This window comes from Leucopleurus acutus (assembly GCF_964270905.1).
Source record: "Leucopleurus acutus genome assembly, chromosome: 9".
Taxonomy (NCBI): domain Eukaryota; kingdom Metazoa; phylum Chordata; class Mammalia; order Artiodactyla; family Delphinidae; genus Leucopleurus; species Leucopleurus acutus.
In genome coordinates, this window is record NC_139144.1 from 40,794,892 (window position 1) to 40,810,515 (window position 15,624).

At 36.7% G+C, this 15,624-nt stretch overlaps 1 protein-coding gene across 1 annotated transcript in view; it reads left to right on the plus strand.

Moving 5' to 3' along the window:
- Positions 1–6,192: 6,192 nt before the first annotated feature.
- The window catches only part of AGMO (alkylglycerol monooxygenase), a 374,037-nt gene continuing 364,605 nt past the window's right edge, over positions 6,193–15,624 (plus strand). Inside the window, exons 1-2 of the mRNA XM_082846263.1 lie at positions 6,193–6,281; positions 10,414–10,507. The gene's annotated coding sequence lies outside the window, so the exon portion shown is untranslated. The remainder of the gene's footprint in view (positions 6,282–10,413; positions 10,508–15,624) is intronic.

Here is a 15,624-nt window from a genome sequence, read left to right on the forward strand (position 1 = left end):
CCATTTCCCTGATTTGAAGAATATGCCAAATAGATTTCTTTGTATGTTTTATGAAATCAAAGACAAAAGTAGGAGAAAAAGTAATATTATTCACCACAATGTGAGAAACAACACAGTCATACATTTTTAAGCTTATGTATAAATAGAGATGAATTATCCAATGACTGTTTCTAAGTAAAAATATCCAGAGTTGTTGATGTGAAAATAAGCTAATCAGAATTCTTAGTCCTAGTGGACATTACCAATATAAGAAGTCAAGCATTATGTTAACTTAATGTACTTTGTATCATGCATGATCGCACATACATTGGATATCTACATCCTACTTAATAACTTTATAACACTGTTTTTCTTGTGTCCCATATTTTAGCCAAAAATATTTTGAAATATCCAGCAGTTCCCCCATCCCCTAATTAATTAGAAATAAAGAACACTAATCCGTAAAAATTTCCAAAAACCTCATTATTGGATTTCATTTGCTTTAGAATGGTGAGACTGACAAAAAAAATAGATTTGGTTAATTTTAATTTGCTTAGTCTAGCATGATATATACAGAGTATTCAAGAAATAGAATAATTAGATTGTTCATATCACATTTTTCCCTTTGTGTAATAAATTTTATCACGGCAGTTAGCAATATTTCTAAATTAACTTTTGGAGGGAGGCAATTCAGATTAACATCTTCCAGGCATAAAACAGATACTCTTCTATCTATTACTTGAATGAATACAAAGTATATTTGTACTGATGACATCTACTTGGGTGGACTGACTTTTCTTACTTTGGATTTAAATTCAAAACATCTTGACAGAGAAGTGGGAAGATAAAAAAATCCAGTTGAGTTCTATAGGGACAAAGTGGAGAATATTTCATTTCAGCAGGAAAATAATCTCCAGTAATAAGAGGAAAGGACAGCTGAAAAGCAGCTAAAATGAGAGCTAAGGGCTGTGGCCAAATAGAAAGATACGAGAATTACCACTTAGCGTGATAAATGAAGTGGGAAAAAGTGATTCTGAATAGATATGACATTTAGGAAATGTGAAGCATTTGTATTGTGGACCATTCCTTTATTAGAGAATCATAAGCTATTCTAAAATGATGAAGTGAAATTTGACTCTGGAGAACGTTAAGAATCACTATGCAGAAGAGGCCACTGGCTGACCAAAAGGGGGCATCATTTTATTCACAGTGGATTAAAGTGATCCACCATAGAAGATGCTGGAACACATTAGCAAAATGATGACACACTGACAGGTAGACAAGCAGGCTAGGTTAATTTTAATTGGAAGAACTTACTGTCTTTTTGGAGTATTTTTGTATTCTCTTATCTTAAAAGTGGTGCTTAAGTTTGCTAGACAGTGACTCAACATCCTTCTAGAATTAAAATCCCATAAGGAAACTTCAGATATTCTCACGTACTATCGGGTTTAATTTACTCCAGAAATGACAAAATCTAAAAGAACTTTATTTGTTTTGATTCTACACTGGGATCCTGGCTTGCCATGGTATCTTTTCACATAATGCCCTTTTCATATAATTCTGTGTCAGAGCTTGAAGCTCCATGGAACTTTATAATAGCATGAAAGCACCTTTCTCTGAAAATAGTATGGAATCATGGTTAGAGTGATTTTTCCCACAGGATTTAGAGGGATGAACACTACAAAGTTTTTCCAAAAGCTGATCCACATACTTTTACCTCATTAGTAATATGATCCCAATTATCTCTTACTTCCCATATTTACCTAGGGTTGTCAACCTATATTTTCCCCTTCATAGACCTGAGAACTGAGTTTGCCATTTTATTGTTTTTTTAAGCAAACTAAATGCACTTAAAATTATCCCACCCACAGTTTTAGTACACTCCGGAATGACATTACATAAAATAAATGTGAGAATGACTTGTGACATTCAATAAGGGCTTTCCTTAGGATAATAGAATGAGATTAGAGGGTGGATAGAAAAGTGAAGTAAATTATAAAAATATATATTTTATGTTTCTAATGCTACTGGTTTTCAAGAACATTTTTTTTTTTTTTTTTGCGGTACGTGGGCCTCTCACTGTTGTGGCCTCTCCGGAGGCGCAGGCTCAGGGGCCATGGCTCACAGGCCCAGCTGCTCCGCGGCATGTGGGATCTTCCCGGACCGGGGCACGAACCTGTGTCCCCTGCATTGGCAGGCAGACTCTCAACCGCTGCACCACCAGGGAAAATAGAATGAGATTAGAGGGTGGATAGAAAAGTGAAGTAAATTATAAAAATATATATTTTATGTTTCTAATGCTACTGGTTTTCAAGAACATTTTTTAAATTACTGGCATATTTATAATGGCAAATGCTAATTTTCTTCTGAAAGAAGTTTAGAGAAAACTATAGAGCTAAAATAAAATCCGCAACAAGATGGTAGCTATCCTAAGTTAGTGACTAGAAAGCTTTACTGTAAAACGTGTTCACCTTAATTTCTAAATATATTTAGGCGGGTGAATTTTAAGAATAAGTCACTTATACCACAGCCTATTTTCTAATAAAACGGTATTGACATAATTCAGTTAATATTCGAGGTGAGTGGTATTTAGATTACAATGCAATGTTTAAACTATCAAATACAAATACATAATTGGTATAGTTATTTGAACCATTGGGGAGTAATCGTATTTTCTTGTTAGCTCCTTTTGTTGCATTCCTTCAGTAAAAAGCAATCTGTAAGTAAAAACAAATTCAGAGCTATTATGAATTCAGCATTTAGTTTGATATTCTAAACATTTCAAATCTTATGAGCATTAGAAATCTGCAGGATCGATCTGCAAATACTGTTATAAAAGTGGGCTTTTTTATTATGTTTTCATTTTCCCTAAATATGCTTGAAGCTAACCGGAATATTGAAGAACAGTCCTTTTCATGGGTACCTCAACATTTCTGCTTTTAGCTCTTATAGAATAGCACTAGAGGTAGTGGACAAAGGAACAAAAACGGCCCCAGAAAAAGATGGCTACACCAAACTCTGAAAAACCTATAAAATATGTACTTCAGGACATAAATATGGCTTTTCTTTATCTAATTCCCTATTTTATCTAAATTCCTTATTTTAAATACTCTCATCTTGACATTTAAAATGGTTAAATATATTGAGAGTACATTTAACAGAGTAAACATTTTTTTTTTTACTTTTATACCTTTTTTTCTCCATAATAGCTACTAACTTTTATTCAAACCCAGCTTCAAACCGTGGTCAAGAAAAAAATCAAGAAAAATGTTTACTGGGTTACAATATATTCAGCCAGCTCAGTGAACCCCCTTTAAGATGTTGGTCACTTTTGTGTCAAGATGATTCTCAGAAACACTTTCCAATGGAGAATGAATTTGTAAATATAAATTATTGTCACATCCACTTCATGTAAGGGATGATACAGTGATTTAGTATATAGTAATATCAAGTTTAGGCTATAATTTATATTTCTGCCTTTTATGAACTAAATGCACTGACACAAACATGTATTTGCTTTAAATGAAAGAGAAATCACAATGTTAAGGAACAATTACACTATCCTAAAAGTATTAAACATACATTGCATTCTTGCATACATGTTAATAATATTGGTAGTTGAAAACATTAAATATTATTTTTATATTTAGTACACATGTTAACTTTAAAAATATATCATTACTTGCTCAGTTTGATGAAACGTTAGACCCACACTATACGTTTAAAGCCAGACTACTAATCCTAGGTAAATTATTTGCTTGGCTTTCACTTTCTTTAGGGCAGAGTTCAATTTTCTTTGGATTTGCCAACACTGGGATATAGTAATTTTTCATGACATCAGGCCTGTAAAGTGTAAGAGAATGTTTAAGTGTTTAAAAACATTGAAAAAGTGGACAGAGAACATTTTATCTAAAGTAATAAAATTGAAAAAGACTTCTTCAATTGTTCAATAGAAAAAGATAAAGTAACTCATGACATTAGAAATTTTATAAAAGTAGCATCAACTCAACTTCTTTTAGAATTCATTAGATATTCTTTTCGAATTTGCCTCTTGGACCACCACAAGTTTTGGCTCTGTAGAAAGATGCAATTTTAGCTGATGTCAAAGAATGATGATGGACAAGATCTATCAATTGTATCTAAAATGAAATACTTACTGAATGTCATACCACTCATGAGGTTAGAGTCAGAACATTTAAAAGGAGACTTTGTCTTATTAGAATGTTCAGTCTGACAACAGACCACAAGTCAGATTGATTAAATGAAAAGATGCTTAATTGTGACCATACTCTTATCTGGTAGCCTCGTGAAGATTCTATCAGCATCTTTACTGTTACCTTGATTACTAAAATGTACTATTGACATAGAAATTGTGCAAACCTCTTTAACTAGATTTAGGCTTCCTTGTTGGCAATATTCAAATTATGTGTAGATGTTTTCTTAGGAGAGATGCCGTCTGCATGTTCTTGGAATATATATGGGTAACAGGAACTTTTTATTTACATTACACAAAATTTTAGAAAATATTTTTCAGTAAAAATGTATATTTTGAGTAATAGTTGAAAGAGCATACATGCTGCTCTGTAAGCTGTTTGTTTTGTTTTGGTTTGGTTTTAATAATATAAGCATATTTAATACCTAAATAGTATTCCCTTATGTGGATGTAGTATGCAATATTGAATAAATCCTTTATTAGCGAGTATTTACTCCCCCTCCCCCAAATTTCCCCTAAACAATATTGAAATGAACTTCTTTTTACATTCCTCTTTGCAAAATCTAATTTTTCCCATGAAGGGATTTTTATAGGAAGTAGATTATTTGGGACAAGGAGGTGTGCTCATTGCTAGGAATTTTTGTACACATTGCCGATTTCCCGCCTAAAAATACCAATTTACACACCTACCTATGCTTATGAAAGTTACTCTTTTCCAAACAGCATTTGAAATTCTAGGTGGTTCTCTGGGCAGAAGGACAGAAGAATGCAGTGGTCCTATGCTAAAGCCACTTACAAACTATTTAGGGAAATTTAACACATGAAAATAGTTGTCCTCATTTCCATTCCTCTTCTGCTATAATCAGTTCTCCACACTGCGGCCAGAGTGGTCCCTTTAAAATGCAAATCAGATTAATAAATGGTTCATGGGGACTCTTGCAAATGTAAAATTTCAAGCGAAAGCTGTAGTCCATAATGTAACATTTGTAGATGTTTTTAAAAGGCAAATCAGATCATGTCCCTCCTTTGCGTACAATACTCCAGTGGCTCAGAATAAAAACCAAAACCTTCACCTGGGCCTCAAGACAGGCAAATCTGGCCACAAACTGCTGACTTGTCTGCCAATACTTTCTCTGCACGGCCTCAGCTCCAACCACTCTTGGCTTCCTGCCTACCCTTGACCACGCTGAGTTCATGCCTCTCTCATTCAGGCCTCGCATTCCCCAACCCCTCTGCCTGGAATGCTCTTCCACGACATAGGTCTCGGACTTACTCCCTCATTTCCTTTAGGCTTCCACTTCCTTATATAGGCAATCCCTGATCTTAAATAAAACGGCACCACCTGTCACATTCTACCCCTTTAAGTAGTAGTGTTTTTTTTCCTTTTTAGCTGTTAGGAAGGTATCTACTGATTTTTTTCCCCTTATTGATTGCAGACTTTCTGGGAGCAAGGACTTTGTGTATTGGGCTCATTACTCTGTCTCCAGTACGTTGAACTGTCCTTGGAAGCCCGACCACCAGCCCATATCCTGAATCTGTGGGAATTACAAAAGGGCACTCCAGCCTCAAAATATCAGAATGCCATGCTCAGTGAGCAGAGCGTGCGTTGTAAAACTGCAATGGTAATTGTGAAGTAAATGACATGCCCTGGCGGTGAGCAACGCATGATTTGCGCAATTATAAACATCGATCCTGTGCTTGAAAGGTTATATTACTGAACCAAGTTCCTTTGCCCTGTGAGCGGCAAGCCAAATGCTGAGAAGCCAAGGTTTGCAACCAAGAAAGAGTTTATTCACAAGGCAGCCAAGCAAGGAAACAGAGAACAAGTCTTAGATCCGCCTCCACGGAGGCAAGGGGGTTGGGATATTTATGGGCTGCGCCTGGTGGTCCCAAGCTGGCGAAAGGTGATTGGAAGCGGGAAGAGGTGACGTAATCTGCGGAGGCGTATTCCGTCACTGCGGAATTGCAGCTGCGTATTCAAAATGGAGGCGCTTAGAAGAGGAGTCCCCAAACCCCAGGCCGCGGACCGCTACCGGGACCGTTCCACGGCCTTTGAGGAACCGGCTGCACAGCAGGAGGTGGGCAGCAGGTGAGCCAGGGAAGCTTCATCTGCAGCTCCCCAGCGCTCCCCAGCGCTCTCCATCGCTCCCATTACCGCCTGACCACCCCTCCCCCACCCCTGTCTGTGGAAAAATTTTCTTCCACGAAACCGGTCCCTGGTGCCAGAAAGGTTGGGGACCGCTGGCTTAGAAGGATCTGAGGGTGGAGTTTTCCAGTCCTCAGACTTCAATAGGCCATTCATCTGCACAGGTCCAGTTTTAGGGTCGGTGGGCCCAACCGGCCTTAGCGGGCTCGCACTGGACGAGAGCTGACTCCAAGTTCCTGTAAAACAACTGGGCTACTTGAAGCTGGGAAGGTAGGCAATGAAAGAGAGGGAAAGAAAAAGGAAAAATATCGCCAGCTTCATCAGTGAAGGCCCTTTACAAGCAGAGGGGCTTTGACAAGCTGTTCCCATATCTGTTGCTCTTCAGGACAACCTCTAGAGTTCCCCTTAGCCGTCAGCTTCTGTTAAGCCCGTGGCGCATGGTTTCAGTTGTAGCAAGCAGTAAATATTTGTTGAATTAATTCATGAGTGAAATGACATAACATCCATTCAAAGATATACCTGTAGATCCAAATTCGTTGTAAAATGGAGCTCTGGTACATCTTCTTAATGGGCAGTACATGGGTGTCACAAGCCAAAGCAAAAATTTGGTTATAGTCTTTGAAATTGTACTAATATTATACCAAGTCGGATGAGAATAAATAGAAAAGTTAAGGAGAATAGGCTTTAACAGATGTTCATTTATAGTTGGAGAGAAAAGGGAAAAATTTCCATCTGCTCAGGTGCCTGTCTTGAAATTCTCACAATTTTTTTTGCAGACAGTTTGGCTGGTTTCCAAACATACATCATTGCTTGTCTGGTATGAGGAATGCCATCTGTGCAGTATGGAAATCCTTCTTTAAAAATGGACTGCTAATTGTACTCCGGGCAGGTGCTGTTAAAGTGAAATCAGGTGTCAAGCTTACAGTGGTCTAAAATGACTATGCTATGTTGAAAAAGAATGGCATTACCATATTGTAAGATGGAATTTAAGCATGGCATGTAAGCATTCCATTTTTGGGGTGTTGTAAAGGTCAGATTGCATAGCAAAGCTGTAAAACTTTCAAACTACTTCCACCATCAACAATGGAATAAAGCTTTACTTTAAATCAAGGATATAGGCTACATCAAAGTTATAGATTTCCTCATTAAAATATCTTTCCAATTATAGTTTTTTCTGAAAATTACATGAAGGAGGAACTGAAAAGTATGACTACCGATTCCAAAATAAATTAATTTTGTAAAATTAGTCAAAGTTAGTTTTTCATAGTTATTAAATGGAACCCATTTTATTATTGGAATAAATAGACTCAATGGAGTCTTTTTTAGCCCTCTGCAGGGCAAAATAACCAATTTACTTTCCTTAAAAGTATTAATTAAATAGAATTATTATAGGCTATCACAGTTATTTTACTACAGATTCATGATGACACACTCCCCTGATACTATGCTAATTCGTATAATGCAAGATAGAAAAACCTCTCAGACAAATTTTTTTTTTTTTTTTTTTGCGGTACACGGGCCTCTCACTGTTGTGGCCTCCCCCGTTGCGGAGCACAGGCTCCGGACGTGCAGGCTCAGCGGCCATGGCTCACGGGCCCAGCCGCTCCGCGGCATGTGGGATCTTCCTGGACCGGGGCACAAACCCGTGTCCCCTGCATCGGCAGGTGGACTCTCAACCACTGCACCACCAGGGAAGCCCTCTCAGACAAATTTTAAAGTATGAATATAGATTTGTCTTCTCCAATAAAAAGTCAACATCATTATAAACTCTAACTTCGTTAATGCTTATGGTGTGTGACCTTTCCTATCCGCGATATGGTTAACGCGTTATACCGTTTAATCCCTACAGCAGCTCTATAAGAGTCCAGTATTGTTCTAGGCTACAGATGAGATAATTGAAGCTTAGCAAGTTAAAGCATCTTGCCTAAACCCATACACCACTAAATGGGGCTTATAGTCAAATCTGTTGAACCCCAAAGCCTGTGTTTTGACCACTCCAAAAATAGTCTCTTCATAAAACAAGCATATTAGGTAGAAGGATTTCCCTTATTAGCGCATCTAATCGCAAAGGAAATGTCCCCAGCATAGCAAAATATTGTAACTTACATACCACTTGATATCAGCTAAAATTTCAGCCACTGTAGCCAAGGCAAACAGAGCTACAAACAGGGAGTTTAAAAGGCCCCTCCTTTACCATGAATCTAGTGGGTCTGTTAAAGCCAAGAGACTTAAAGCAGGAACCTTATTCTTCTATCCAATTCCAATTATCTCTGTTATCTTGTTTTGTTACCGAGTCCAAGCTCGTACTGCTCGCCACAGGACAGGCCACTAAATAGACTAGTTGGTGGGGCAAGGAACAGCAACTTTATTCAGAAAGCCAGCAGACCAAGAAGATGGTGGATTAATGTCCCAAAGAACCATCTACCCGAGTAAGAATTCAGGCTTCTTTTATACAAAAAGGCAGTGCAGGAGCACCATGGCTGGTTGTTAACAAATTTCTTGGTGCAGGAATCCTTTGTTCTGGCAGCTGTCCATGTAGGTCTGCTCACAATGTTCCTGTAAACCTCCAACAAGAGAATTGTTATTTTCTGCTCTGCAACTTTTTATAAAGGTCAGAGCCTTGAGAATGGGCTATCTTGCATATTTCTGGCTATAGGCAATACTGTCTTAGATGCAGAGCCAGCGTGACCAAGCACAGGCAACAGAACACAAGGGTTAGAGCTAAAGGAATAGATCCAGTACGGAGTCAGATTTTTTATTCTCTGTCACAGTTTCTCATCTTGCAATGAATTCGAATTATCAAATAAGACTTGGAAAGTTGTTACTGCCAGACACTGGGTTTTGAACAGAACTGGAAGCTTAAGTATCAAAGGAGAATCCAGAAAAATGATAAAAAGTCATTTGGAGCTGTTAAAACATAAACTGAGGTATATTAAAACTTTTAAGAGTTTGAGCAAAAAGTGATTCAGATTGGGCAGCAGCAAACCAGAAGTGGTTAGGATCCCACTGCTGACAGGAGCTTGAGGAGAGACTTATGTAGAGAAAGTTTGGAAGCAAAGTAAGAAGATTATTGATTGGCTGTAGCTTAAATCCTAGTTGACTGTTTGTAATCGGTTGTCCTTAGCGTTTTAATTTCATGTCCTTGAGGCACTTATAGGCTTAGATTTTGGTTTGCTTACATTGGCTGCCATGGCATTAGAGCCACCTCAGTCTAATTAATGAAACTAATTACCTTTACATGATAAATCTCTGCATTACAGCAGGATTTAGTTCATTAAGGTGTGTTAAAAACAAGACAACAGGCCCAAAATTGAGTTGCTTATGCTAAATCCCATGTCATCAAACCAAGACTTAATTAACGTTTTGGCTCTCCCAGAAAATGAATCTTCAGTCCTTCAAGGATCACCTGATCAGCACTAGTTAGGTAATCTGTCGATTAGGTAACAGATCTTTGCCATCCCCTAAAGGAAAGTAACTTTGTAATAACCAACCCACTTCTTTGTCAGTATAACTTTCTTGTTCCTGCTCCCTTCTGCCTATAAAGGTTTTTCATTTCCTACATGTCCTCAGAGCTCAGGTTGGAATTGATTTTTGCTCAAATAAATGCTTAAATTTAATATGCCTCAGTTTATCTTTTAACAGTCCTGGAGTTGGAAGAGGGAACTGAAGAGACCCCCAACGGCCCCAGGAGCAGTGAACCAGCAGGTGAAGGTACCTGTCGAGCCCCTTCAGTTCACTGTTTTCTTGCTGCCTTTGGAGGTGGGGAGTAAGTCCCTCTCCCATCGTAGCATTGCAGCTTTTGCATCACGAGCTTTCAGACTTGGAGCATTTCTGGGTCTGGGGTAGGGCTGGGTCTGCCTGGGTCCGGTGTGAGGTTTCAGGTGGGTAAAATTTTGCTTTAAAACTGCACGAGTGGGTTAACTTTACCAAAGATCATCTTGAATTACAGTGGCCACAGTGGAGAACTTTTAACCTAGATTAGCTTATCCATTTACCAGGTGCTCTAAAGAAAAAGGGGTCTCAGCCAAACATTCACCATAAAGGATAGAGGGAAATGACTTTTCCTTCTCCACAGTTTCTGGTGACCAGGGAGAGATTTGCTGGGACAACCCACTTGCTCTAGAGCCTGTAGAAAGGATGCTGGGAAAACTGACAGAAGCCAGCAAAGGGTAAGAATTTTTACCAAAGCTCTCCCAGATGTCTGTTTTTGTTCCCTGGGTAAAAGAGGAAGGTGAAATTTCATATTGCCCCTTTCTTTCACATTGGCAAGAAAAAACATGTGTAAGAGTTAGATCTCTGAATTGTGACTTGTAAATTTGCTTTCAGGTACTCTTTGGTTGTTGATCTGTCCTCTCCAGGGACAGCTATTGCCTTCTTGTTTGGCTTCTTGTTCTGTGTCCTGAGAACTTGGCTTTCTGCCTGACTGGGGCACACAGGTTCTTGTGTGTCCAGGCAGCTTAACCGTCAGGTTGGGGACCCCGAAAATATGGCTTAACAGAAATGTGGGTTTCACTCCATTTATGGCTAGGGTCCCACCAATTGTTGCCGGCTCTCAGGGAAATTGTCTTTCTTTCTTTTGGTTTTCCTTGGGCGTGGCTCTGGATCTTAGGAGGGTGGTATCTTCTTTACTTTCTTTGGGGATGCTTCTTACATCCATGGGATTGTTCAGTACTTCCAGGAATATTGACTATTTGTCCCAGCTGAAACCTGATAAGATTTTCTAAGAAATCTCTATGGTGAGATGTTGGTGAAATTGAAAGCTGATATTCAGAGCCTGATAGGAGCATTTTTTTTTTTTTAAGGCTTTCTTCCCTAAGCTAAGATTCTGAGGCCTTTGTGGAAGGGTTTGCCTCAACATTCCAAAGATATGTTCCAAGTGTAGAACATAGGAATTTTTTATTTCCACCTTAGTTGAAAATCTTCTCCTTGATATAAAGAAACAAATTAAAGATAATGTAGTTGGATGGCTGGGTCAGCCTCTTGATATCATTCTGGTTGCAACCCAATTCTTTGAGGAGTGAAAAAAACAACTGTACTCGTTTTACAAATCCAGTCTTTACAAGAACAGAAATGCAGCTCTAAAAATAATTCAAAGGCCACCTATCCTTTTGACCAGTCCCCAAACCTCCTGTATGCATCTTAAGAGGCTTGCCGATATTGCAAAAGATCTGGACTTAGGAAAAAAAAAAAACTCTTCCTAGAGAAACTGATATCTTTTCTTTGTGCCTTTGAGAAGTAAATGTTCTACACAGTCTCCTCTATGAACCCAGAGCTGTAAGATCTCTGTTTACATCTCTCTATATGTTTATGTATATCTATGTACGTTATATAGATGAGTGATTTTCTTTCTACCTCCAATGGAATTTCCAAAATTAATTTGTAAAGACCTCAATTTAACTGGCTTAAAGAAAACTGAGCATTTATATAAATCAAGCATACTCTCAGAAATATAGAAACTAAACCAAACATTTTTCAAGTTCAAGTGATCTAGGATAGTCTTCAGCAAATAAAAGCTAGTTTAAGCTTGTTGGTTTAATTAAAACAGGCATATCTTTAGAGCTATTAATAGTAAATATAATGCAGGCATGTAACTTTTGTTCTACCTAGGTTTACTAAAAGTCAAATAAGCTCATGTTATCTCTGTTACAGAATTTGTCAGTAAGAGAACTTAAGGTGATGATTAGCTGTTCAATGTCTCATGAAATTTTCACAAGTAATCTAAATATATTGTTAAGAACAAATAAGTTAAATAGAAATAAGTAAGATAAAAGTTTATAAATGAGCTTTTCAACAATAACTATGCTTTATGGTATGTCTACTTAAAAATAGTTTCCAAAATCTTTTTGGTAACTTGAATCCTTACAGTTATGCTGAGAAAATTAAATGATGAATATTCATTGAATATCTAGACTGTTTTGGAATAAGATAAAATACTGAAAAATTAATTACTGAACACGGGTTTATTCATTTTTGGCTTTCTTTTACCAAGGAGCTAGAGATATTTGGGTCTACAATAAACATGTCTGTGCCACACTGGAAAATTTACTATGAGGAGGAATGCATCAATGCTTCTAGAAATTCAGAAATGTATTTATAAATTTGCCAATATACAGAATGCTAGCATAACAGACAGTCCACAATTGCTTACTTCTTAGTTTTCACTAGGAATTAAGGATTCTAAGGGTTAAGAATTCTAATAAATATATGTAATTAAAACTACTTAGAGGGTGAAAAGAAAGCACTGTGTACAAAAAGTAGGTAAGGAAAGTAAAGTGACTGGCTGTTCCAGAATGAGTAAAAGGAAAAAAAAATAGGACAAAAACTGAATGGATGTAAGAAAGTTTAGAAGGTATGTGGAAAAGGAATCCTGGGAAAGAAATTTTATATGTGCTCAAGCTTGCTAAGATTCAAAGGGATTTATTTAAAGTTTTAAAAAATGAGGTTTAATATTAAAAGTATGCTGGTGCAAAATTAGAATTTGATTTTCTTTCTGTTGAAAGGACAAAGTTTGTTTAGATGTTGGTCTTCTCTTATAAGAAATTGTAAACAAAGATTTTGCTTTACATTTAAGTAATCTGCCTGAACGGCAAAGATTTTCCATCTTAAAATAATTTACTGTGCTTCACATTGTCTTTATCAGGTCTTTGATTACTTAAGAAAACCCAGTCTTTTCAATATTAACAACTATACAACCTTCTGTTTTTGCCTTTAACATCTTCTACTGTCACTTTGGTTAAATAGAAAATTAAATGGTATTTCATAATGATTCTGAATTCCTCTCATGTAATCTAAATTTTAATTGAAAAATTAATCTACCATGTATATTTGTAGTGAGTGACTCACTAGCCAAAACCTATAATCCATTTTTAGCTAATATAACCATAAAATATGCAATGTAACCAAACTATGTAGGATAAGCAATGTTAGATTTTACCAACATTGATTAATGAGTGATTACTTTTATGATGGCATAGGACTATTCTATTACTTAGACCTTATTATGTGATTGTCTGTCTGAAGAGTTCAGTGGCTTGTGTGTGTTGCTTGGCTTATAATTGAATTTTGCTATTAATTTATATTATCTGTCTTTGCTCAATGATAAATAAAAGTTTTTTTTTTTAATTTTTTTTCTAGAGGTCTAGGTCAGATACAATACCTCAGGGTCCTGCTTTTATAGGTTCAGTCCTTTCCAAATGCCAGTGGATTTATCCAGTCTTCCATCTGAGGGGGTGATTCAGGAATATCTCTGCCTATGACATTATAGCAAGTAGTTGGCAGGGACTACTTTCAATAATCAGGGACTTTTAATGTCTTGAATTAGCTTTAAATGAGCTCTGCAATAGGGAACTCTCTATTGTCTATGAGGAGGACATGAGTATGAGCTGAAATCTAAGTAGATGAACTGAGATTCTGGATCAGTTGTTATAGATTGGCTCTTAGACACTTTCACCACTTTTCTGAAAATGGATATAGTTGTTTTTTAAAATTGCCCAAATCAACCATTTGATCTTTCTACCAAAACAAAGGTGTATACTTTTCCTTTCATGAAATGCTTTGTAAACCCCCTTCTTATTCATTCTTCATGTGTATTCAATATAGACATTCTTTTTAGATCTCTGCCACTCTCTCTTTACTATAATAAAGAAAAAAATATATTTATAAGGTATATGTTTATATCGAATACAGTAAGTGCATATTTTACTTTATATAATCTGTTTCTAAATGAATTCATCAATTTTCATCAATTGTTTCCTTATAAAGCTCAGAGCTGATTTAAAAACCACTGCTCTCAATGGAAAGAAGTAAAATTCCTTGGAAAGGGATTTTTAGGTAAATATGCTGAGAGAGAAAGAAATTAACATAGAATATCATGTGTTAAGATATGTAATATAAATTAGATGAAGGCTTGCAAACAATTGAAAATGTAAATCATTTTTTAGTTATATACAGTTTTCAAATATTATTAAAGCTTTCTGTATAACCTGGGATTGAGACAGGAATGTCTTCTGTAAAGTTGCAAACTGAGGAGAATGTGTTTCCAGCATATACTGATATTTCAGTAGTATCAAATTCACAGTTGAATGGAAAAACTACGCTGAGATAAAATTTTTTTTAATTGACTGTGAGCTTAGGAATTCGACTTCATATATGTAAAGTAATACTTCCATTTCACTTTTATAAATTTATTTTCTTTTATGCACTTAAGAGAGTTCATTACCAACATGACAATCTGTACTTTTTCGACTTTAACCACATAGCTATTTCAGATGAACTTTGTAACAGGTGGCATTCACATCATGTATAGTCAGGCTGCCCAGTGATGGCAAATGCAAAGAGTCAGGTCCAAACGTATAAAAAATATTGTTTTTCTAGACAGTTTTCCTGTAACAGGACACATTTCCACCTGGAACAAATCCACAGATACTTCAAAGTATAGTAAATCCCCATCCAAGCTTATTTACTCTTTCATTTCTTAAACCCACTCCTCCTGTATGTCCTACTCAAGTGATACCACTACTATCCTCCTAGATGCTCAAATTTTAATTCTGAGTCTCTTCCTTCTGACTCCTTCCCTGCCCTCAAACTCAAATTGATGGTCGATAGTTCAGTTAACTTCATTTTACGTCCATCCCTTACACTCCATCTTTGCTCTCATTAACTTGACCAAGACACTCATTATTATTAGAGACCTGGATGATTTTACATTCCTGCAGAAGGATTCAAGTTTGCTTCTGGCAAGTTTGCTTCTTTTGGGTAGGAACACATAATTCAATTAGGAATGAGGTGTTTTTTAGCTGAGTTTGTCTACTTGAGGCTGGTCTGTTTCTAATTCATCCTTATTCTAGTTTGTTTGAGCCTCTCTTCATTATTGGAAACAGAACTGTAATTTTTGTCCCACACTTTACACCCAATCTTAGTCCCATAAAATTATTGAAAGTTTTGCTGAGCTTCTGATTTTATCATTTACTTCTTTCAGCTCAGTTATTTAGCCCCTGAGCTGATGCTTAGAATCAGCAAATGGTTTAATGCAGAAAAAGTACTAAATGTCAGAATTGCTAAAATTCGCTTCCTTTCTCCTCAGGACCAGGGCTTATCAAGTCCTGCCTGGATCACTCTCTAATGCCTTCAAATAGAGATGCTTAAAAAAAAATTTTTTTTTGAGGTGAAGTTCACATAACATAAAATTAACCCTTTCACAGGAGATCAATCCAGTGGCATTACGTACATTCAGAATTTTGCGCAACCACTGTTTCTGTCTACTTCCAAAGCATTTTATCAACGTAAA